The following is a 25,882-nucleotide window of genomic DNA, read 5'->3' on the forward strand; positions in this document are numbered from 1 at the left end:
GGAGAGACAGGCAGACCTCTGAGTATGAGACTAGCTTGGTCTACAGAACAAATTCCAAGACAGACAGAGATACACAGAGAAACCCTCTCTCAAAAAACTAAAAACCATAAACCAAACAAAAACAAAAACAAAAACTTTCCATCCAAGACTCAGGAAATACTAATGTGGGGCCCAGGGGAGTTTGACTATACTGTTGCCAAGACAGGTTCAATAGAAGCCAAGCAAAGACGAGGTCTAAGTCTCCATTTACCCTAAGGCAATACCTGGTTCCAAGAAAGATCACAAACTGAGACCTCCCAGGTACCACCCAGGAACAGACCAATCAGCATCCAAGGAAATACCTCACATTCCAACCATTGTAGGTAGGATCACCAGAAATTTCTTAGCCCAGCACTCTCCCATCCCCTTTCACCCAGACACCCCTAGACAAATGTCAGCCAAGAAGATGTCCTGCATCTTAGAAATCCCCTCACCACAACCTCTGCTACAATAAAAACCCTACTGTAACTGGGCTCAGAGCTCTCAAACTGCTGTGTTGGAAATATAAAAGGTCTCAGATTGAGCTTGAATAAAGACTCTTTGCTTTTGCATACAAGTTTGAACTCGGAGGTGGTTTCTCTGGGACCTGTGATCTGGGCATAATACTAAGAAGGGGCTCATTAAGATTCAGGAGGTCAACAGCTCACAAGTTCCAGAATGGACCAGATGCCCTTGACCAAGGTCATATCAACAGTAAAATTTGGTGAAGAGAGGGGATTCTCTTGCCTGTCCCACTGTTTGTAGTCATATGGAAAGCTCCTTGGATACAGCTTTCCTAAGTTGTCACTCAGGCTGAGATGGGATTTTCCTTGATGCAGTTACCTTTGTGTCATTCATGATCCTGTAAAGTGACCCCTCATGCCTCTCCTGAGAGCAGTCCCAGCTGACTAACTGGTCCATCAAATTGGACTTTGATGCAATCATTACATTGGTCAGCTGTGTGTTCTTCATCACGAAGGAGTGGACCTCTGTTTGTGTCCTTAAGAAAAGTCTCACACAATGGAAGGTTAGGAGAAGACCGGTCATTCCGGGGAGAGGAGGCAGAGTTATCTTTTTATAAGGAATCTACTTCTGAGATGATGGTTTTAATCTGTCTACCCACCAGCACATACCCCTCATGATCTAACTGATTTTTAAAAGCCCCACCTCTGAATACCTCTGCCTTGTGATTCAAGTTTCCAGTCCAGGAACTATGGAGGACATAATCCAGGGACCGTGGAGGACATCTTTGTATTACAGCAACCCTCTCACTGCTAGCCCCTGGGGAGTCTCTTCTGTAGTTTTCCAGTTCATTCCTGGGAGGTTATTGCTGCTGTCCTCTCTCTCAGAAAGGGTTAACAGTGTGTGGGAGTGAAAGGTGGCTGGTGGGGCTCTATGCAACCCAACTCTGCACTGGTGAAGAGCTGGCCTCCATCCCCTGGCCACAATCTTCTAAGTCTTCCCTTCTCTGCAATCCCACGGGCAGATGGTCTTGTCCATCATCTTAGCTGGGGGGAGTGGCTGGGGACAGGCATGTATTAGGCTGTGCACCAGTTCCCCGCATGCACTGAGACAGGACTAGCCTTCACCCTTATCCTGCTACATCCCCTGCAGGTTGAACGGCCAAGGCACCGCCACAGCTGGATGGCTCTGGTGGCAGATTTTGGGTCGTCTCTGCTCCTTTTCCACACTAGAGGAAGCTTGTCACATCGCTCACACGTTGTCAGCGAAGGCTCATTACTCTGAAATGTCACTTCACTTAGGAACATCATTATGCACGAACATATGCTCTAAATGACAGGAATTGCACAAAATTTGAAAAGATGTGATTTTTTTCTGGAGCTACATTTTAGCAGGGACGAAGTCAACATTTTGACATCTGGGAGAGACTTGGAAGTAGATGGGAGTATTGGTGATCTTGTCAGAGGTTTCAGGTGAGGATTTGGAACCTAGCAAATCATTTGTCTCCTGAAGGACGAGTGACAGATCTCTGTGATGGAAAAAGGGGATCAGTACAGGGCTGGGACTGAGATGCTTCAGGAATCAGCTCATGTCCAGCTGAACTGAGAGGTTCTGCAAGCATCCTGCGGCTTCTCCCGGGAGCTACCCCTCACGAATAGAACCCAGACCAGATTCTTCTGCTTCGTGATGTGCAGCTTTGCAACAATCGTGTGTTTGTTTGCTTTTTAATTTTCGAAGCCACTATTAACAACACAACTAAATTATGAAGTTGCACTCATTAAAAAAGTGCTTCTTTTCATATGTAAAATTTATAGAGCCAATTAACAGTGATTTCATTTGTGATCTTAATCACCCAAACCAGCAAAGAAATGTAGGTCAGAGTCTGTGCATCTCCAGCCACTACTGAGTGCAGCTCGAGCCTGCCAGAACCCAGCACTGCTCCGTGGAGAAAGGATAAATCAGCGTTCTCATTTGTGTGTTTAATAGTTGCCATAAAGTACATTCTGGAAGGAGTTTGTGCATTTGCAGTTTGACTATTTAGCACTTTCTAATTTTTTTTTTGAATTACACATTTTTGTTGAATGCATGGAATAAAGAAATGTGTGTTCTCCTTTTCTGGAGCCAACTTTGCTCCACAGAGAGTGACACAAGTGCTTCATTCATTAATCCAGGGTTCTGGAAGCTTCTTCATTCATTAATCCAGGGCTCTGGAAGCAATGGGGTTTTTTGTTTGTTTGCTTGTTTTTTTTTCTTCAGTAGCATGGTGGTTTGAATGAGACATGTCCCGCAGAGGCTCATGTATTTGAACACATGATACCCAGTTGGTAGCGCTGTGTAGGAAGGTTATGGAACCATTGAAATGTGGAGGCTTGCTGGAAGAGGTATGTTACTGCAAGTGGGTTTTGGGAGTTTGTAGTATCAGTCCAGTTCCCATTCACTCGCTTTCTGTGTTTTCTGTGTGTAGTTGAGAAGTGATCTCTCAGCTTCCTTACCCAGCTACACATTATTGTGGCTCCCCCATCATTTTGAGCTCACCAAACATAAACCCAAATAAACTCTTCCTTCTGTTAGTTGCCTTAGGCCATGATGCTTGATCATAGCAACGAAAGGTAACTAATACAGAAATTGGTATCAGGAGTAGGGCTCATCTCTTAGGATGCTAACTAAGTTTGGTCTTGGATGAATATGGAAGTCCTTGGAACTTTGGACTACAAAAATGGTTGAATGCTATAAGCCGAGCTTAGTGGACTATCCTAGTGGGATCCTGAAACACAGTGGTGCTGAGAATAATACATAGGGTAGAAACCCAGGCCCAGATGTTTCAGAGAAGAACTAGGTCTCTATAAATGTAATAGAGGCCATTCATATATTTTGGCAAAATGTGTGTTTGTTTTCTGCCTGTGCCCTGAGCATTTATGTGAAGCCAAATTTTAAAATAAAACACTAATTTATTTGGCATAACACTGAATCTGTAGAGCATTGACTGGTAACACTTATACAGGTTTATAATAAAAAGAGCAGGTCTGGATAAAGCAATACAACATGTACAGTTTAGAGAGAAAAAGAATTGCAGAAAACTTAATGTTCCAGTCAAGGCATAGTCTCAAAGAGCAGCTGTAATTGTTAAGAAGGTTAGTACCATGAAGGAGCGGCATATTGCTCTGCCCTGAAACAAGGGCAAGCGAAACTCTGGCCAGCTACGTTTCCACCTTGTTAGATGAGAAAGCCTGAGGACTGTTCTAGAAGCAGCACAAACATAGGGCGCTGTAATGTGGTGCAAGGTGGCCAAAGTGCATCATAAGTTGGCAGCAGAACTTGTCAGTGTTGTGGATGGGGTGCTGGCTTTGGAATCGTGAATCCCACGGTGAGGGCTTATGAATCCCACTTTGGTTTTGAGAGTCACTGCGGCCAGGAAGCGTGTAGTAGCGCTGGAGACGCTGCAGGAATCTCACTGAGTGACACTGGGGTGTGAAGCCTTGAGAACAGTGAAGCCTCCCAGATGCCGGAGGTGGCAGATCTGTGAGATATGTTCCCGGAAGAGCTGCAGCCACCCTAAACACGTTGTCTGGGACCTCTAGCTTGCCAAAGGAAGATGTGGATGTTCACAGATTTCAAAACGTGTTAGGTGCTTTCTGTTGCTGTAATAAACACCATGGCCAAGAACAACTTCTGGAAACAAGTTTATCTTTGCTTACAGTTCCAGAGGAAGACTCGTAATAGAATGGGAAGTATGACAACAAGCAACCAGGGGATTAAGCTGAGAGATCATATCTCAAACCACACATAGAAAGCAGACAGAGAAAACTAGAAGTGGAGTAGGCTATATACTCCAGAAGCTTATCTTCTATTATTTGCTTCTCCCAACATGGTTCTGCATTCCTTCCTCTACTTTGTGGAGTGATGAAGTGATCCGCTGTGCACAGCTCCAGAGGCTACCAACCTTGATCTGCTGCTGCACCACAGCCCAGACACAGTGGAGCCAAAACACCTGTTTGGTCATCCCTGAGCCGTGAGCCAAAATGTATTCTCCTTAGCTCTGGGCATTATGTCATGATCACAGAAAGCTGACCAACACAAGTGAGGAGGAGATGGGTTGTTCACCTAACTGTTTTGTCAGTGGTTGCAGTGAATTCTTGCTGTTGTATCTTATCACACACAATGCCAAGGTCAGTTTGACAGAAAGGAGGAGGATGGAGGAGAAGGGAGGAAGGCTTTGGGCTTCAGGCAGTGGGGCTGAACACAGGCACGGGGTCCCAGGGCACCATATTCAGAAGTCAGGATTCTGAGGGCTCTGACAAGTGTCTTGAGGGAACTCTGCTGCAAACAGTCATATCCACCTAGGTCACCAGGCACAGTGACCAGTCCTCTCCCTTGTACTTGTTCAGAGAAAATACCTTCACCAGAATGCCGAGAAACATGGAACATCTCTTCCTCTGTCTCCCATCCTCATTGAAGTCCTACTCCTCAGTCCTACACTTCCTGCCTCAGGACCAGACAGAAGGGCACTTGCAGAGTCTAACCCTGACATTAGCCTGGAAGCACTCGTCAGACCAGACGATTCAGGGCAACCACTCTTGGCTCGGAAATGCACTACACAGATATCAACTCTATGGGACCTTTCCTGATCATAGGTCACTGGTACTTTTAGACCTTAGTGCTCAGCTTGAGGGACACAGAAGATACCCAAATTCCAACCAAGGCTACCGAATTGGGTCTGCAGTGATGTTACCAGAGGAGACACTTATTCACTGCAAATGTGTCTGTGGGCAGGGTGTTTATGGGAACAGATGTTTCTATGTCATCTGATAAGAGCTGCCAGCAGCCTCCTGGCGTTGCTCCTCACCAACACAGACCTTGCACTGGCCCAGAAGCGCAGGGAACAGCTGCTGACCTTCCCTTGCCTGGTGAATATTCCAAGATAAAGGGGGAGAAGTGTCTGAAAATTCAGTTATCCTGTCGATGAATTCCAAATTTTGAAAGCAATAGTAGTTCTGTGTTCCAACTGTGAAAATAATGGGATTTGCCAAGCCTGGCAGAGAGCCAAGCTTGGTGCCCAAGGCCTTTGCTTCAGATAGCAAGGGCATGCCCATGAAAGACAACTTATATTGAGGTGACATGTGGCAAAATGGAAAGATTGTGGATTTTAATCCAAGCTCTATTGTAAAGCTCATCATCGCAAACCAATGACTTAATCTCACGCAAGTCTAATTTCCTCACTGATGACATACCTGAAAGGCATCTGGATAGCGTTTCTTCCTTGTTGACACGGACAGTCTCTTCAGGAACTAAACGCGAGACTTAGAATGCCGTGTTTGTAGAACTGCTGAACATACCATAGATTGTCAACCTTTGGCACAGTGGCTCCTCATTCTACAAGCTTGGACCCAACAAAAACAATCAGTGCTATGCACCGAGCAATGAACCAAAGATAACAGTCACCAGTTTGTAAGGTACGTAAGAAGGCATCCACATTACTGGTTCATTACAATGTGAAGTTGTTCTAAAAGATGTTTGCATTCAGGCCATGAGACGATTGAAGAATCTAGATGAGCCTTTAGAGAATTTTACAAGCTGAACTGGATTCTGATGTGTAAATACATTCTTCCAGCTGGACAGAGAAACAGCCTCAGTGAAAAATGCTTGTCTATGAGATGTTGCAGATGTGGGGTTCAGAGGTGGTAGGCATTTCTTAGGGAAGAAAACTCCCTAGCAAGCAACAACTTGGCCCCAAATATATTTACCCCTCACCCATAGAGTGGCAGTTCAGGAAGGCTTAGGGAATTCTCAGCCACTCTAGGCTGCCTTTGACTAATCTTGGCTTTCCTGAATATTATTACATGTTTTATGTGACAGAACAGAGCCTAAGAAACTGAGAAGAGCTTTGGAACCTCTGTGCGGTCAGGAAACATGAATGTTTTATTATCTCTTTGAAGGAAAGGTCCTAGAACACACTTCAAAACTTTTATTTGGAATGTCTGAGAGGCAATACAAGAGTTAGAGCAAGCCAAAATGAAACAAGGATTTGCAAACACAGAAGCCAAGCTTCAAATCAATAGATTCACAGTTTTGAAATAGCCCTGGCACAAGAGCCTGCCAGACGACATGGCAAGCAGTCCTGGAAGTAAGATAGTGCCACCAAATTATCCACACAATTTCCATACACAGCATCTGATAGTCAAGGAAAATCAACCAAGCCTACCTGATTCAAAGCCCACACTTTCACAAATAAAGGTGCAAAGGCCAAGAGAACAAACCAGCATAAGAAACAGATCCCACACGATACCCAGATACCAAGAGAGTGGAGTCATTTGCAATCACTGAATGTGTTTAGGAAAATAAGGGCTAACTCTACAATGAAAATACGGCAGTAAATACTCGATAGTTGGGATGCTGAAGAAAATGGTGCTTAAGAAGGGTCAGTGGAATGGGGTCAATAAAAACACAGGACAAACTTCTTAAAATTCACCTATCCTGAAAAACCAGTGAAGAAAACTGATAGGAACTGATAGAACCAGCTGTTGTTTGACTGTGACACTTAATTAAGGACTCAAAGGAGTCTGGAGAGTATCTGTTCCAGAAAAGTAGACGAGCAAATGGAAGCAAAGCAAGTTTTGATTGTGGAGTAAGCCCGCTTTGCTCTTCAGCTCTGGAAGCCTTGAAAAACAGCAGCGCATTTTCCCCAGTGTCACAGGGGACAGCACAGAGTCAGGACTCCTCTGAGAAGCTTTCTCTTCAGCATTTGACATTTCAAATGGTTCCTGTGAGCCAACCCCTTACAAGGCCAACGTGGAGCTCACTGTCTCCCACGAAGATCATTTGTGGCAAACGGTTGCAGGTAAGTACTTTAACATTTCAGCTGCCTATGACACTGCTCGTTAGTTATAAACAACAGGCTGACACAGAAAGTGAGACGGGAAGGAGCAGAAGGTGATGCCCACTGGGTCTCAGAGAAACCTCGCTATATTCTCACTTGAAGGACCTGGAAAAAAGCAAAAAAAAAAGAGGGAGGCAGAACGGCTGTTGGTTAGAGACATGCCTCCCCAAATACAAAGCCTCTGAGAGAAACCAGGAAATCACATGGTAAGCAACCCAGACATTACAAGACTCACTCAAGAGAGGTCAGTAAATATGCATGATGCAGGTTACAAGAATCACAAAAGCAGTCTTGAGGATGGGGTGTCTCTTCCTTTGGGGATTTTGTCTGTCTTGAGATTACACAGGTCTGACACATGCTGTCGCCGTCACTGAGTTCACATGTGCAGCTGCTGATATGTCTGAAAAACAGTTTCCTTGTAGTCAGGCATGTAGCTTACACTCTTCCCACCTCCTCAATGATCCCTGACTCTAGGGATCCGAAGATCTGATATGGATGGCTCTTATTTAAATAGGGACATATTGCAACCAGTCAATGGAAGAATGTATAGTATATAAAAATGTGAATCAAGGAAACAGAATTCTATCCCAGACACCTGCAGAGCTATGGAACTTATCAGCCTTAGTGCAATGGGAGTTCCCAAAGGGACAATGAGAGAACAAGGGGCAAAAAAATATTGTGGATATAATACCTGAAATTTTCCAAGCACTGTAAAGTGAATGAATGCACGCATTCAAAAAGTTCAACTCAAATTCCTCCAAGTGGGATATAATTAATCAGACTTACACAAAGGCACATTTAATCAAATGGTTGAAAATGGAATATAATCTTGAGAACAACAAGAACAAAGCAGTTCTCAGGCACAGGGGAACCATAGCGATGCTAGAGACTGATTTCTTGTCAGACTCAAAGTAACAAAGACAGTGGATGGTATAATCACAGCACTGAAAGCCAAATGTCCCATATCCGCAGAGAAACCAAGCTAGAACTAAGCTAGATACTTTCTCCCTGCTTGTTAGCCTTTATGGTCCTGGAATGTGCTATGCAGGATGTTGCTGCTGGATTTTTAAGCATCAGTTGTCTTTACGCAGCTGTGAGCCCTACAGACTACAAGGCCAACCTGCCAGTCAAGAAGTGGCCACTAGTGCAATAGTGGTAGTAGTGTTATAGAGGTAGCCCATTGCTCTCAATCTAAGACCTACTCCAGAAAAGGGAATCCATGATCCATGCCTGGTACTGTAAACCTTGTCAAAAAGCCATGCCAAGGAAAATCATAGGCTTTGGGGAGGAACTGGACACTGTTGCTTAGCTAAGTTTACATGGAATCAAACTACTTTCTGAAGTGTTTAATGTCTACACTTATAGAGAAATACTGTTCTCAATCTTAATCAGAGAAACCCCTCTTTCATCAAATGGCAATGAACGCAGAGACCCATGGTTGTACAAGATGCTAAGAATAAGTGAGAGGTGACAAGTCAGCATTCAGCATTCAGTAAGACTTTTATACCATCCTCTTTAAAATTGTAGGAACATACTCAAGAGCGTTGCAGAAGAAAGAAAATGTAAGATCTGGGAGAGAGAAGACCTAAAGCATGCCAGAGTCATTCTGTTTAGCTGTGTCATCCTAAAAGTCTCCTGCAGATAGACAGTCCCAATCCAGTAGCCACATAGATAGTTCCAGTTAAACTAAATAAACCACAAAAGTCAGGGATCTGGGAAAGATAGTGGTGTTCATGGCTAGTATTAACAGAGATGAGGAAGATAGAGGGAGGAGAGTAACCATAATGCAATAGGTTCTCTCTCTCTCTCTCTCTCTCTCTCTCTCTCTCTCTCTCTCTCTCTCTCTCTCTCTCTCTCATACACACACACACAATTGCCCAATAACAGAATGAAACAATGAATAACTCTTCTAGATGTTGAAAGCTCAAGGATCCATGTAATAATATGGGTTAACTATTAACTGTGTAGCTATAATAAATTATGAGGTGGAGAAGAGTTATAAAAGTATTGATATAGGTCTGGAGAAATGCCTCAGTGTAGAGGCCTAAAAATGTGAGCCTGTTTCTATATTGACCAAAGGTCACAGAGTTGAAACTTGCCTGTAGTTTTTTAAAGTTATTGTGTTTCTATCTCAAACAAAGATTCCACCTAGATTTAGATCAGAGAGTTCTGCTCTCTCGAAGGTTATTGTCCACAGGTGTGGCTAATATCCAAACCATGTATTTCAGGAATAGAGGAGTAGATATGTTTCTACCTCAAAAAAAAAAAGTCTATGGATCCAACTAAGTTCCAGTTCCCTTAAGGAGATAGATAACCTTGGATTCCACCGAGATAGTGGTTTGCCCACAGAATGTTTTGATCTAGGGTGTGAGTGTGACTTGTTTTGTTCTAACAACAGAATGTTTAACTGTGGTTGTAGCCCATGACCTTCAATTGGTATGTTTATTTCCTTCTATCACATTAATGCAGTGTTTGGCTTACTCCTACTTTTTGGGGTCAGCAGTATTTAAAGCAATCGGGAATTAAAATGGAGATGAATTTCAATACTCACTGGAATTCCCTCCCAATACTATTCTATGCGTTTCTCCATTTTATTATTTTCATTTACGTCTTCATATTCTTTACTAATATTTTCTAAACACCCATGCCTCTACCCTGACAAGAGGTATTTTTGTTGAGGATGGTCCCCAACAGCTCAGCTGTTAAGATCAGTTGCTCCAAAGAACTCAGGTTCAAGTCCCAAGTCCCAGCACCCACACAGATGCCCACAATCATCTGTAATTCCAGCTACAGAGGATCTGATGCCCTCTTCTGGCCTTTGGAGGAACCATGCTACAACTATACTTGCAGGTTAAATATCCACATACAAAAAATGGAAAAAAATGGAAAAAACTGGAATATATATTTTTAAAAATCAGTTGAGAGAGGAGGAAAATAGAATCACAGATCATTTCGAGGTAATAGAAATAGCAAGGAAGCATGCAAATTTAAAAATAGCAGTGTTCAAAGGCTGGTGAGTTGACGCAACACTCAACTGTTCTTCCAGAGGACTTGGGTTCAGTTCCACACACCCACTCTGGCTGGTTCACAACTGCCTGTTACTCCAGCTCCAGGGAATCCACCATCTTCTTCCAGCCTCTATGGTCATTTCACACACACGCACAGCTTCCTGACCTACCTCCACAGTTACATACACAGATAAATAAAAAAATACTTTAAAATTATGTTCATATTATAAATACATGTAATAAATGCAAAGATCTTCATATCAAAAGACAATGCAGCTATCTACTTCTTGGAAGTGTGATATCAGAGACTCAGGAAGGTAGATATCTAAAGTGAGAAAATAAAAGTATTATCCAAACTCAACCGGGAAAAGAATAATAGCTCCCTTGACCACAAAGCGATGTGGACTTCATCACAGATGAAGCAAAGTAGACTTTGAAGCATGGAAGATGACATCTGAGGGCAGCTGATTGGGGAGTCAAATGACCATCTCAAGAGACACATTTGATAAATTTGAAAATTCCAATGCTTCATTGTCATTAAAAATATTGATGGGGTTTGATGTAAACAGAGACTACTGGTTCTAATCAGAAGAGCTATATGCTGGCCACAGTGTATACTTTGGTTAGGGACAGAACAACACAGTATTTTTACTCAATGCTAGGAGCCAGACAAATCAGCCACGTTTCTACTCAGAGAGTTCTAAACAGTGCAATAAGGCATGAAAAAGAAACTGTGAGTATAAGGTTGAACAAGAACTAAAAAATGTCATTCCTGAAGTCATCATATGCTTTTAGAAAGGACTAGGCTGTTTACAAATGAACCAAGATAACTAGTTAACAAAGTCATTGTCACTACAGACAGAGTCCAATGTGAAACTCAGGGTTGATTCTATACCCTACACTCAACTTCAAAACCATAAAACATTAAAGGATACAATGAACTATAATTGAAAGGATGTCTGAATTCCTATGAACAGCAAAATGTGCAGATATTCTTCATAGAAAGCTACAAGATACTGTTTAGAGACTTTGAGCAAAAAGAAAAAGATGGATTAAAGTACATAACAGTCAAACATCAGTTCTTTCCAAGTAGAGTCATAGATTTAATGCAATGCTGAGAAAAAATGCAAAACAGTCTGTTTTAAACTTAGAATCTGTTTCTACAATTTCCACAAATCTGCGGAGGGCGCGGGTCAGAGAAGCGTGCAGCCTGGGGGATTGTGCAGGAAACTTGGAGTAACGGCAAAGACACTGGTTAAGCGGGTACTGTGACACAAGGACACACAAGGACACCGTGGCTGAGAGCAGAGTAGATGTGGAGCACAGGTGGTGACTGATGGCCATGGTGTCCCAGGCAGCGGGAAATGATGTCTTCTTGGTAAATGGCTCAGTCAATTGGAGCTGCTGATGGACAAAGATAAATCTTGTCATTTCCACATCATATGCCAAGTTCATTTCCAGAGACATAAATCTCAATATGAAGGAAAGACACTCGAGGAGAGTGTCTCAGTGGCCTGTAGCGGCACTCACCACACAGGAGAACCCTGTACTGCTATTTACATTCAGACTTGAGCTTATCAAAACACCAGGGGCCTTTGCAGAGGATTGACCAGGAAGACATATTTATCATACACAAATATCAAAGTATTTCAAAGCAATGGGAAAATAAAAACACATGACATGAAATCTGAATAGACATTTTCCCCATTGGTGTCCTAACCACGAGCATCTATAAAACAGCATGTACCCCCATCCTTAATCAGTACATGTCTCCCAGAAGGATGAAGTTAAAAATTTGACAACACCAAGTGTTGGCAGGGATATGGAGTGATTGGAACACTCAAATTCTGCTGGCAAGAGAGGAGTTTTTGCAGCTAGTTTGGAAAACTGTTGGACAGCATTTAGGAGAGACATACACACACAGAAGGCAGAATCCAGCAAGTTCACTCTTAGATGTGAACTCAACAAAGAAGCAAGCAGAGATTCACCAAGATGTATGTGGAATAATCGCACAGCCGTATAGATGGCAGTCCCAACTGGAGACAGGCCCAATGACTATCAAGATTGGACAGCTTCAGTGGTGATAGAAGAATACAGTGGAGTATTCCATGATAATTTATAAAAAGATAGATTATCAACATGCAGAGCCACATACATGAATTCCCTAAACATTATGTCAAGTGCAGATAGAAATGTTATATTTTATGGGAGTCAAAGTCTATCGAATTCAAAACAAGCAACAGTACAGAGTAGCTAGGCATGGCTTCACTTGCAGAGGGCAGTGCCAAGGTTGGGAGGAGAGCAGACAGAGGGCTTTCCTTTGCTCCCTCATCTCCTGGTCTGCCTTGCTGGCTCACCCATCCTCATAACAATTGTGGTTTTGTGCCATACAGCAGGCTTCTCTTATCCAGGAGAGTCCAGCACGGTTAGCAAAGCCTCCAGAAAGTGCCCCTTGCTCCTAGTTCCAATCAGCAGAACGACATCAATGTCAACTCAGCAAGGGTACTGGGCAAGGATTCTTGACATGCTTAAAAGGAGACAGTGGCTTGAGGTCACCTTGGTATGTAATGGGCTCTCCACGTCTTTCCCTGCACCTGATCCTTCCTGCATTTCGCAAAGACAGCTCTTCACATCCACACCGTCCCTGGCTCCATGCTCACAGTCATGAGCAGGTCCAGATCCCAGGAGTGGCCACTGCCAGGCCTTCCCAGCACAATTGTGAACTGGGAAGAGAAAGGGTTTACCACATTTGCGCAGTCGGTTGGTTCTGTTTTGAAGGATTAGCTGCGAATTAGTCTCTGCTCCGCATCTCGCTCTCCATCAGTCATTTTCTGAGATGAAATTAGAGTAACAATGAGAGAGCTAGAAATGGATCACAACTGTCTGACATCTGCCGACAACACAGCATCCGGAAGCCCTGGAGAACAGGTGCTCCCAGACATTCTCACCAGCCATCCCCAGAGGCGGCGGTGTACGCCGCTCAGCAGAAAGGGTGGGAGTTGACTCTCTACAGACAGGGCAGAGGGCAGTTCCTGGGGAGTCACTCCATGGCTGGAGCCAGCAAACAACAATGTGGATTTCCTGAGCAAAAGTAAAGGCAGTCCTCTACCCCCAGAGGGGTGCCTCCACAGCATCGCGCTTCACAGATCAAGACTAGCTTCAACCTTCCACCCGTGCCCCACCACAGCCTGCCTGCTTGATTGCCCTCCTTTGCAGCAGGCAGCACAGAGCAGACTCAGGTGTGGCTGGGAGGTCAAAGTCTCATCCTGAGAGCACCTCAGAGCCAGGTTGAGGTGATGCTAGATATACTCAGACCCAGGTCCAGGAAGGTGGCTTTATTAATCCCCCCTAAGTGGACCCTTCTAGAAGCTGCTGGTGACCTCATAGCACCTGCCCTGTAGGCAGTTCTGCTCATATTTAGCTTAGCATGGTTGGCTGCTAACGGCACCTGCTCTGGCCTCCCTTGTTCAAATCAGGGGCGGGGGAGGCCACTAGCCACCACTGCTGGAGACTCTCCTCCTCCAGAACCAGGGACCATGGACATCTTCATCTAGTCCAACAAAAAACTCTCCCGAGAACTGTATCCTCTTGAGGAAGCATCTTGACCCATGATGCTCTATTAAGCTCCTTCATACCACCTTCCCACACTCCATCCAGCATTACTAACTGTGCTTCTGTCTATGCTACAAGAGCCCTTTGGCCAGGTCTTGATTCCACAGCATTGATAGTTAAAACATTCTCCCCAGGTTACAGCCCCTACCTAATTGTCCCCTGATTGCAGTATTTCTTGCCTTCTCTAAAGCTCTGAGCCTGGACCTTTTCTATAAGACATCTCTATATTCATGTGAGGAATAAATCCTCCAATGTTTGCAGCTTCCTGGGGAGATGAGTCCCTTAAACAGAGGCAGAATGACCAATGAAGGGCAAAATGGTTTATTAATACACGTACCAAAGACTTGTGTATGTTTATAAGGCAGCTCAGGGCTCAGGCGCTAGCACCTCCTCCTGTTGAAACACAGAGAGCAACCGTGTCAGGGAAATAGCGAGGAAAGGAACAGTAGGCAGACAAGATGAGGCTTGCTGCTTTGATTGATGCGGGTGCCTTCCCAGGGATGAATAAATCAGCCTCGCCTCCCGGAGCAGAGAGGGAGCACCATGACGGACAGAGAGTACCTTTGCAGGCTGGAAGTCCGCTTATGGAAGCTAACTTCTCTTTGGTACCAGAGACTCTCCCTGCTAGACAGTGCCTCCAGTTGATTGGTCAGTTTTAGATAGGGTTGGGCAGATTCAAAAGGACAATGAAATGGGTTACTGAGAAGGGCATTTGTTAGAAGAGTCATTAACACCATGGACAGACAGACAGACAGACAGACAGACAGACAGACAGACAGAGGAGCAACAGTATGCCAGAGACTCTGAGGAGAGTTTAGATGCTAGCACCAGAGATAGATAGCACACTGGGGTCTCTGAAGAGATCAGAACCTCCATGGAGAGAAAGCCTCCTTTGAGGCTGGGGGGAGGTTCTCAACAGGAGCCTATAGCCAGGCTCTCTGACTCCCAGGCAGGAGGCAGGGAAAGGGTTAGCAAGCGGGAGTGTATATTGCCAATAGCCAAGATCCACTTTGATGTTAATTCAGTTCTTGGGTGTGAAATCCTGACACTGTCCTGTCTGCTGGCTGGGGACACACAGACATGGTCTCACTAGGGTGTCTGTCAGATGGGGAAGGCTGCCAACACTATTGTGTCCCTCGGACAGGCTGGATTCTAAAGTTACATCCCTACACAGATCTGCTCAAAATAGTACTCACACCAAAGGGGTGCGATTCAGGCTTCATCTCAGCCTGGAATTTTCCATTAGACCTCAGGGGCTACTGAATACTTCAAATAGCAGGAGAGACGGCGTGCGGGAGTGGGGGGAGGGGGGAGGGATTTCATTTCCCTCCCTCTCCTCACCAGGCCCTTTTCTTTCTGGGAGATGGGCTTGTAGATACCTCAAGCTGACCTTGAACTCCTTATGAAGCCAAGGATGAATGTCAGCCCCATTGATGCCTCTGAAGGCGTGCGTTCCAGCTGCACATTCACTGCCGTTACCTTGTCTATGCGGTACTGAAAACTGAGCCCAGAGCATCTTACGTGCCTAGGCAAGCACTGCGCCAACTGAGCCATGGCCTTGGCTCTTTATTTCATTTTAATTACAATGAGTTGCAATGCAAATGGCCCCAGATGGCTTGAAACTCTTTTGTGGGAAAGCACACATTTAGGGGAGAAAAAAAATGAGGTGCAGAACGCTGAAGTACTCTGAGCTAGGCTTGCTTCCCAGGTGGGGTAGTGATGGCGTGGAATCCTCCCCATGACGTTTCTTTTAGTTGAACTCAATGACCTATAAATGTATAGGCCCAGAGAACAGCAGGGACTGGTGGTCCAAGTTCCCCTTCTCCTCCTCATGTACCCCGCCCCGGAGAGGTGGGCCGCATAGTGATGGACAGGGATGAGCAGAGGAGTCTGGTTTGGATTTCTTTGTTGTCTCTGGTCCCCATTGTGTCCAAACCCAACCTCTGACCTCGTATTCTTCATCCCACAAAGAAATGCAGATATCCTTTTTAATCTCGGGGAGAATGGTTTGAGATAAGGACAATTTATGTCTCCAATACATTAGGAGAATAAAGGCCTGTAATTCAATGAGTCCTTTCACCAAGAGCTCCAAATGCACTGCCCATTGTCCGGCCTGTAGCCACCAGGGGCTGGGTGACGGGTGGGAAACCATTCTCTGTAGCAGACGCAGACTGCACATTAAATGGGATCTGTGCATAAAGCTCAGGGTCACTGTGGAGGATACTGGGAGAACACTCAGCTGTCACACGGGCCACAGCTTAGTCTTTGCCTAAGAGGCAGAGAAACTTTATCCCGTGACCAGGGATCAGATTCACAGCCGACTCTAGCCGACCTGCAAGCCGGCTCCTGTGCAGAGCTCTGACTTTCTCCGGCTCAGCTTTCGTGTAGATTTATAACAAAATGCATCTCCTTTCTTAGTTTTTGAATTCCACGGACAGTGAAACGGGCATGGGACAGAAACTTTGTAAAGCACGGCTATAGAAACTCATCTCAGGATGGCTCAGGGAAGCAGAGCTGGGCATGCTTCCTTGCTGCCATTTGTTGCAGAACAGGGCTGTTCTTAAGGTGACTGGAGTGAAGCAGGTGAGGGCCAGCAGAGAGCAGCTCAAGAATGACATCCCCTGTTAGGCTCTTGGGGACAGACTGTTCTGTAGGGTTCATTTCCCCTGGAAACTTGTGTCCCAACTCCAGCACCCTGTGCCCCACTGCATTCCCAGCATCCCATGCCCCACTGCATTCCCAGCACCCTGTGCCCCACTGCATTCCCAGCACCCTGTGCCCCATTGCATTCCCAGCACCCTGTGCCCCACTGCATTCCCAGCACCCTGTGCCCCATTGCATTCCCAGCACCCTGTGCGTCATGCTCTCTCCAGTGTCTCATACCTTGGTACTCCAGGCTTGGCAGACATATACCCAGTAGGCTGGATAATGGACACTTCCAATGTATTGAAAAGAAAGGGGATAGCATAGAGGAGTTTGTCAACCAATAAAGTCATCTGAGTATTGGGGACCGCCTCTGAAGTTTCTGGGTTCTTTTGTCCAAGGACAAAGAATTGTACCAGGGACCTGTGTGACGGCAGTGACCGCAGACAGTTTATGAAGGAAAGGAAGTGTTTCTGAGAACAGGAATGGACTCGCACTGGGAAAGGACATCTGCTCGGAAGTGCTGGGCCAAGGGCCATATGACCCTTTATAGGCCATTTTCATAGCCTATGCCACCTCTGCATATTAAGGGATTGTCCCGAGCTTGCTCTGTTTGGAGCATGGAGTCCAGGTGAGGACAGGCTTCCTGTCTCTTCTGCCAACTGACCTCTTTCATATGTCAATCTTGAAGCCTGTCTTCAATCCTGCCATGCCTGGACTTTATTTCCCTTCACCTTCCATCATCAGTGTTGGTAGAGTGGTCGGTCATTAACCTTTCACATGACATAGAAATGACCCACCACATGTGTGTCGTGTTGTGCCCAACATACAAGAGTGTCCATCACTGAGGTTTGTCTGTTTATTGATGGATGGATACTTATATGGAAAGAGGGAAAACCAGGTGAGCCATGGGTGGATATCTGCAAGTGGGGCTTTGGAAAGGTCTGTGACATGTCCCTTAGCACTATCCTGAGTGGGTTGAGAGAGGCACACATTTACAGAGATGGTGGCCATAGCTTCATCCATTCATGGAACATGGCTCAGACACGATATAGTTACTGTTGAGAGCCACCAGCCAAGCCCTACTGCTGAAATACCCTACCTGCTAGGGTAGGTGGGACCAGAGCCTAAACTGCAGAGTCCACGGTATCCTGACACTAAATAATTACTTACCGCATCTTCAAAAATAATGTTTCATGGGTAGCCTGGATTTTATGTGACAGCCCTACTTTATGGGACACATACATAACACTTCAGCATTTCTGAGCCTGCCTAGACCCACAGGGCATTTTCCAACTTGATTTTAAAACACAAGGATGGGCTGGGAAGATAGCTTAGTGATTAAGAACACTTGCTGCTCTTCCAGAAGACATGAGTTTGGCTCCCAGCAACCACATCGGATACCTCACAACCGCCTGTAACTCTAACTCCAGGGGATCTGGTGCCTTCTTCTGTCCATTCCAGACTGCTGCATTTAATGTACACATATCTACATCTAATTAAAATAACAATAAAATTAATCTGAAGCACCATACAGATATGTTCTGGGAGGTGACCAGCTTACGTTCAGCACTGCTGTCCCTGAAACCTGTGCTCAGTGGTGTTTCTTGGGGTCTTTATGCTTTCTCTTAATATGGGATACATATTAAGCCGAACCAAGGCCAGTGTCTTGATGGCAATCCTACCTTGACCTCAGAGTTGACGTACTGAGGCAGATGGATGTCTACTTCTGTGAACGTTAAGGAGAAGGGAAAGCTGAGAATGGTCCACAACCTATCCAAATCACCCCAATAAGTACACAATGAGGGCAGGTGCATCACAGCTGCATTCATTGCTATCAAGCAAGATCCTTCCCAACGAGCCAAGCTAATGAGTGCTCCAGAGCGACTTTCAGGAGATCCCCTCCCAGCGTGCCTTTGTTCCTTAACAAACTGTCTGTCTTTGGCCACAAATGCTGAGCGATGGGATACTGAATTATCTATCGCTCATGGTCAAGACATATTGGATATTTGATGGAGGAAATGTTCAGCTTTTAGGAAATTCAATTCCATTAAATGCAGCAAATATCCATAGAGTGCCTACAACTGCCTATCACTCTGATGTGCAGCTCTTCTTTGGGGATATTTTTCAGACTAGAAGCTTCATTAGTCAAGAAACAAGATTTCCAGTGGAAACTCTGGTCAAGCCAGTGGACATTAGCTGACCCCATCTCTATATCCACCTCCACCAGGGACAGGGGAGGGGGAGCAATTAACATAACAGAGGGCTGCTGCCTAGAGAGTGATGGTCTCATGGGAGAGATGACTGTGAGAAAGGACTCAAGGAGAACCCCAGTGGGGAGTGGGATGGGCTGTCCCAGGCAAAAGTTGGGGGGAAGTGTCTCAGATTGGACTCAGTGGCATTTGGTCCTGGCTGAGAGCAAGGTCAGCAGACTGGATGCTCTGATTGAGTGTCCTGGGTGGAAGATGTGCAAATGCTGGCAGGTGCAGAGGTGGAAGGAAGCTGTGCCTTTGGGAAAAGCACTACAGCTGTCAGTTTAGGAAAAAGCAGATTTGGGGTCCAAAGACACTGCATTGGTTTGAATGAGATGTCCCCCATAAGTCTCAAGCACTTGGACACTTGTTCCCCAGTTGGTAGTTGTTCAAGGAAGTTTAGAAGGTGTGACCTTGACCAAGGAAGTGTGTGACTGGGGCTGGCTTCAAGGTTCCCAAAACCCTATGCCACATCCAGTGTGTTCCCTCTGGCTCGCGCTTGCAGATCAAGATGTGAGCTCTCAGCAGTCTGTCACATGCATTTGTTCTGCTATCATAGACTCTAACCCCCGGGAACCTTACCACAATTGAATTCTTTCTTTTATAAGTTGCCTTGGTCATGGTCTTTTATCATAAACAGAAAATAATCAAATAGAGACATAAATCCCATCACTCCCTGAGTCTCTAGCTCACATTAGTGAATTCAATGCCTTTCTCTTGCTCTCTTTCCTTCTTCTCCTCCCTTTGTTTCTGTGTCTCTATGCCTCTCTTTCTCTGTGTCTGTGTGTGAAGGTATGTGTGTCTGTGGGGGTGTTTTGTGTGGACGTTGCTAAGGCAGCTGGCTATATGACGCTTTGCTAGTCACCATAGCTTGGGTGGCTCAAATCCAAGTAATGTATTGAGAAATGTATCATCCCTTATTCTTGCAATCAGCAGTGTGAGATCCAGGTACCAGGAACCAGGAGGGCTGTTCTCTGGAGGATTGGGAACAGGGCTGGAAATAGGTGCTGTGCCCGTCTTCCAGTTTCTAGTGGGTGTCGAAGACCTTTAGCATTCTGACTTTTGGGCACTTCCTCTTACTAGTTGGGGGGTTCCCCCAAGTATGTGCTTCAAATAGGGCTGGAGGAGAGCTAGCTGAGGCCAGCAGCTGGATGGTGAATTCAGGACCTAGCCCATACCTTTATAACCTCATCTCAACTCATTATAGCTGCAACGACCTTGTTTCCAAGTGCATGATTTGAGGGAACTGAGGTTTAGAAATTCAAAGTAGTATAAATTTGGGGGCCAACAATATCCACCTATCTCTCCTCCAGCCCCTTTCCTCCCCCTCTATCTGTCTCTCTGTGCACACAAGCTTGTGTGTGTCTCCCTCTGTTTGTCTGCCTGCTTTTCACTTCTCACTTCTCACTTCAGTGTCTTTAGCTTCCAGGCCTTCCTCCAGAAGCAGGCATTGTTCCAAGTGGAAGGATTGAGCCCCACATAGTAGAAATAAACAGTCGCTGGAACCATCCTGACTGAGAGCTCGCAAGAGTCTGGCCCCACTCTCCATGGTTTGTAAGTCCCAAGACATTTACTCCTCAGAACATCCTTACAAGGGAGTGGAACTGTTACCTTATAGCTGTGAAACCCGGGTGCAGGCAGCGACTTCCAAGTCTCCTAGTTTGCTTTCAGCTGTTGGGCTATGCATCATGACCAAAAGCAGCGTGTAGAGGAAATGTTCATTTTCTCTTACAGTATAGCCCATCATGAATGAAGATCAAGGCAAGAGATTTTGAAGCAGAAACCAATGGGGCATGAGGGAACTCTACTGGCTTGCTTCTAGGTGCAAATTCAGCAGCTTTTCTGATCCAGCCTAGACTCACCCTAAGGACAGTACTGCCCACAGTGAGATGAGCCCCCCTACAGCAATTAGTGATTAACAAAATTCCCCTATAGACTTGACCACAGGCCAATTATGATAGAGGCAATTCCTCAGTTGAGGTTTCTTCTTCCCAACTGAGTCGGGTTGGCAACCAAGAATAGCCATCATACCAAGTGGCATGAACAGTAATGAGATGCAGAGCACATCACGCTACTATGGAGATGAAGGAAGGCAAGTTCACCAGCCATCACCATTCAAGGTGAAGGTCATGGAAATACTAAAGCCCTGGTCGCAGAGTGGATGCCCAGGCTGGCCCCTCAGACAGGTCAAAGCCATACCTCAGTGGATCTGGGCACAGTGTAAATAAATCAGAATCTCTTCTCTGTGTTGTCATTGCCAAGCACCTAGGTCAAGGTGCTCCTAGCTTAGGACACATAGTTAAAGGAAAAGGTGCCCCCTGACCTATGAAAGCAGAGCCAGGATAAGTGTTCAGGCCACTGTAATGGCTGGAACAGGGATTAATGCAAAATGCAGAGAGGAACAGAGATGGAGCAGCAAGTGGTGTGAGCAGGAGACTTGCAGTCAAGGTTCAGGAGAGAGGGTCTCAGGATAGTGGAAATTACCAAGAGGGGAAGCAATTTGTGCTAAGCCAACACTAAGGCTCTGTTGCTGATGGCAGACAAGAGTGAGCAGGCACTCCTTGGGGCTGGTGTAGGATGGGGGACTGGTTCAGGATGTTCAGATACTAAGAGGGTGTCAGGATCCTAACGCACCGATTCAGTAGGGTTCTTGCTAAGACTGAGTCTACAAAGTCCTACACTGGCTAAGGAGGGGGACCAGAGAAGGGCTAGATCATAGTTAAGCTGGGTGGAAACCTTACAACTCCATAATCTGGATGCAAAGATTGAGCATGGTGTGAATAGGTTAAGAACCTCAACCTAAGCCAGGGTTGGGTCAGGAGAATCTCTTTAGCCCATGAGGAAGCAACACTCACAGCATCCTGGGATGCGCCATCAGGGAAGGTGCAGAGGATGGTAGCAGGAGAGTAAATGAACCTTGTTTGTGTGATTGTTGACCTTTGAACACCGTACCAACTGTGTGGAGCCAGGTTTACCCAAGAAAAAGCAAGACACACAGGGCTCTCTCTGGCTGAGCTTCTCCCATCCCTCTGCCTAACTTTTTCTTTTCACTACAAAGGAGGTGGTGCAAAGGCATACTCTAACTCTCCAGAAGAACCGACAATGGGAGTTTTTCTGACCATTTGAGTGGCAGGCTGCACACTGTGACCCCACACCCCCTGGCTGGTGGGGTGGATATAGTTGGGGCCCCCAGCTGGATTAGGGAAGATCAAATGCCACATCTGGGAGGTTGGTGGCAGGAAGTGCCCATTCCAGATGGAGAAGGCTGTCTGTGTAAATAAGGAACAGCTTGAATACGAGGCTGTCAGGACCTCAGCTCAAGTGGCACAGGTTGGCACCACACACACAGCTTCAAGGCTTCCTGGGAGAATCATAAGCTGCTTTGGGACACCTCTGGGTTTGCAATGGGGGCTGATAAGCTGTGATGGCATAGTAAGGCCTGCGAGTGCCTAGCATCACACTGGGGACCTTGTTTGAAGGGAAGAGGGCTTCAGCATACACTTGGACTAATGCCTACTATACTGAGATTAGGAGGGTTTTCCAGGGTGGAAGATAAGTGTGAGTGGGCACGGGACACACCAGAGGGAAGACACCAAGGGCCACTGAGAATGAGGTTTTCATGGTGGGAGACATTTGGTCACCTGTTCAGGAGTCTTGGGGGTGGGTGGGATACTGAGGTAAGGATTCACTGGGACTCCGAGTCTCCAGCATGCCTGCGAGAGAGGAGAAGACGCTGTCTGACTGGGCTTCTTACAGCACCTTGTGATCCACAGACATCTCTGTAGCTTGCTGGAATTCTCCATCACTGACAACACCTCAGACAGAAAAGCAGCTCGAATGACCTCAGCGCGCTGCCTTTCGCCGCAGAAAATACATTTTTGATGTGCGGTGGCAGTTAAAATAAGTGAGATCCCAGGAGGAGAAGACGGGCGATTGCTTTTGTCTTCGGGAACGGTCTAGTGAGTAATTTCCTGTGGGTCACGTTGGGTGCCTCTGTCCTATCCATTAGGGAAGACGTGACTGTCTCCTCTATCCATTAATCCAGAACTCCCAAACCTGAGTCATCACTCAGGCCCTGGGGTCAGAGTTGACATCATTGATCCAGCTGTCTGGACAATTGCGTGGTGACAGAGATCTCCTTAATGATCCACCAGGACGAAAATCATTGAGTCCCTCTCCCAGTTCTCAGTCCCTCAAGGTTCGACACCCCGCCTTAACCCCGCTACTGATCAATATTAAGCTAGATTCATAAGCGCATGCTTAATGACTTCTGGCCACCATGGAGAAAAACTGGACAGGCTGCTTTTGTGGGCATTAGCTGTCACTTCCAGCTCCGGTCCTGGAATTCTCTACCTGTTGATTTGGGTTGGGCACTGGTCAGGTTTACGGGAAGAAATAAATAGAGGTGCAGGTGAATGAAACAGTTTAAAGCACTAATCGAGGAAGTTGTCTCAAGCATGGTGACTTTGGTCATCTTACACTTCCTCTCCTCAGTCAGGCTACAGGGAGATCACTCTGAAAGTCCCAGCCCACTCTGCAAATGAGTAATGGTCAGGCTGTTCATGACCTCATTCAGAGAAGAGCACAGTGGAGAGCAGACAGACAGAACACAGGTAAGTCGTACAGACAAGGACTTCCCCTTAGGAGCCTACCAGGCCTGGCAGTCTCTGTCCCTTCTCGGACTGAGTAAGGCTGCTCTTCCCTGTACAGGAGAAGTCTGTCAATTACCATCCTCCTCGCTCAAACAAAATACCCGACAAAAAGCAGTTTAAGAAAAGGAAGGCTTATTTGGGCTTAGAGTTTCAGGAGATAGGATCCATCATGGCAAAGACATGGTGGCAGGAACATAAGTCCCCTGGTCACGCATTATCCCCGATCAGTACACAGAGAGCAAAAAATGTTGATACTCAATTGGCTTTCTCGTTTTATTTAGTCTGGGACCCTAGCCCATGGAATGTTACTAGCAGTATTTGAGATGGGTACTCCCACCACAGTCAACCTAATCTAGATAGCCCCTCACAGACATGCTCAGAGATTCGCTTCCTGGGTCATTCCACATTCCATCAAGTCCACACTTGATGGAGGCTGACCATCACTTCTTCATTGTATTGAGACCCAAAGGGGAGTTCCTAGTAACTGGGGCCCTCTGCACAGGACCCCAGCCATGCTCTTCCAGAGGCCTTGTGGGGGATGGGGATCTATAACCAGGACAGCAGTGGTAGTCTTTCTGAGACCTTGTAGAGGAGAGGCAGAACTGCTCACGTCCAGCAAACCTGGGGGCAGGGTTCCTGAGTTAACATGTAGCTGTTGTGGCCACTCCTTATGTATCCCAGGATGACCTTGAACTCTTGATCCTCCTGCCTTCACTTCCTGAGTGCTGGGATTACACGTGTGTACCACCATGCCTTGTTTACATGTGCCACAGCCTCCATGCCTGTTAAGCAAGCAGTCCACCAAGTGAGATAAATCCCCAGTCTCCCTTTGCATAACTTGATTGACTTGAAACTACAGATACCAAACAAACAGCCCAAATATCCCAACCAGGCCAGCTTCACTCTCCTATTCCCTACGGTGACACCAAGACCTAGTGAACTTCTTCTTACCACTGAATGACATTCTATTTCTTTGAGAGTTTTATTGTTTCTTTGACAGTTTTATTATTTTTAATCTTAGCTTGTGCGGCAATGTGTGTGTGTGTGTGTGTGTGAAAGAGAGAGAGAGAGAGAGAGAGAGAGAGAGAGAGAGAGAGAGAGAGAGATAACAAGTATGCTGTAGCGCTGTAGCATGCATATGATGTCAGAGACTATCTCAGGTCTGTCCTTCCTTTGTATCTTGTTTGAGACAAACTGGGTGGCTTGTGAGTTTCGGAAATTCTCTTGTCTTATCTTGCTGTAGGAATGGGATTACAGATGTACACTACCATGCCTACCACACTGCATCCAGCTTTATATGTGTCACAGAGATCCAAACTGTAGCGCTCATGCTTGCCCGGCAACTGATTTACCAATTTCTGGAGGACCAGGCATTGAACAACAGCCTCATCCAAGGACTTGATTGGATAAAACTAGGTGCCCTCCTCCTTGACTCAGCCACCTTCATGAGCATTATCTACCCAGATGCAATTCTGTTGAGGGTGATCAGGTGCAACCCAGTCATCATTTCTATGACTCCAGACACTGTGTTTCTCCTGGTTCTATTTTTCTCCCCTCTGTTTTGCTCCCTTGCATATTGGAACGGTTCTTTTAATCCCTGTACTTCTGAGAATACCCCTGCACTCTACTGTTTAGTATTGACTACTCTTCCTGAATTGAATTCCACTATAAGGATCAGCTGTGTGGCACTGTTGTAAACAGGGCTGCCACAAATCTCTTGTACATGGCTCAAGAGCATGTCAGCACACACCCCTATTGAGTGTCTTCCAAGGAATGTAGTTACTGAATACCCAGCTGCCTGTATTTGGGCGTTAATGAATACTTACAGATTCTGTTTGGGTACCACACCTTTCCTTCAGCCATGTGTGAGCCTCACATTCCCCACCAACAAGCACCCAGAACAATCTTTGCTTCCCTTTCAGCCACTGCAGCAAGACCAGAGCTTTTTTTAAAAAACACTGATAATATTAACTTTTACTCCCCCAAAGTATCATTCAAAGACAATCACAATAGAGCAGGACCCTGCCCACCCTATCTACTCAGAAGGCTGAAGCATAAGTCCTGCCTGAGCTACAGCACACATTCAAGGTGATCCTGGACAACTTAGCGAAATTCTATTTTTTCAAAAAAGATACAAAAAGTCTGGGGACACAGTTGGGTTATAGATTGTGTTATTCCTGTGATTAAGACCCTGAATTTTATCCCCAGCATCACAAATCATTCTCACCATCACCATCGCCATCATCACCATTACTGACACCATCGTCATTGTCAACACCACCATTATTATCATCATCACCATCACCAGCATCACCACCATCATCATCATTACCGGCACCATCGCCATTGTCAACACCACCA

This window comes from Microtus ochrogaster, chromosome 15 (assembly GCF_000317375.1).
Source record: "Microtus ochrogaster isolate Prairie Vole_2 chromosome 15, MicOch1.0, whole genome shotgun sequence".
NCBI lineage: Eukaryota > Metazoa > Chordata > Mammalia > Rodentia > Cricetidae > Microtus > Microtus ochrogaster.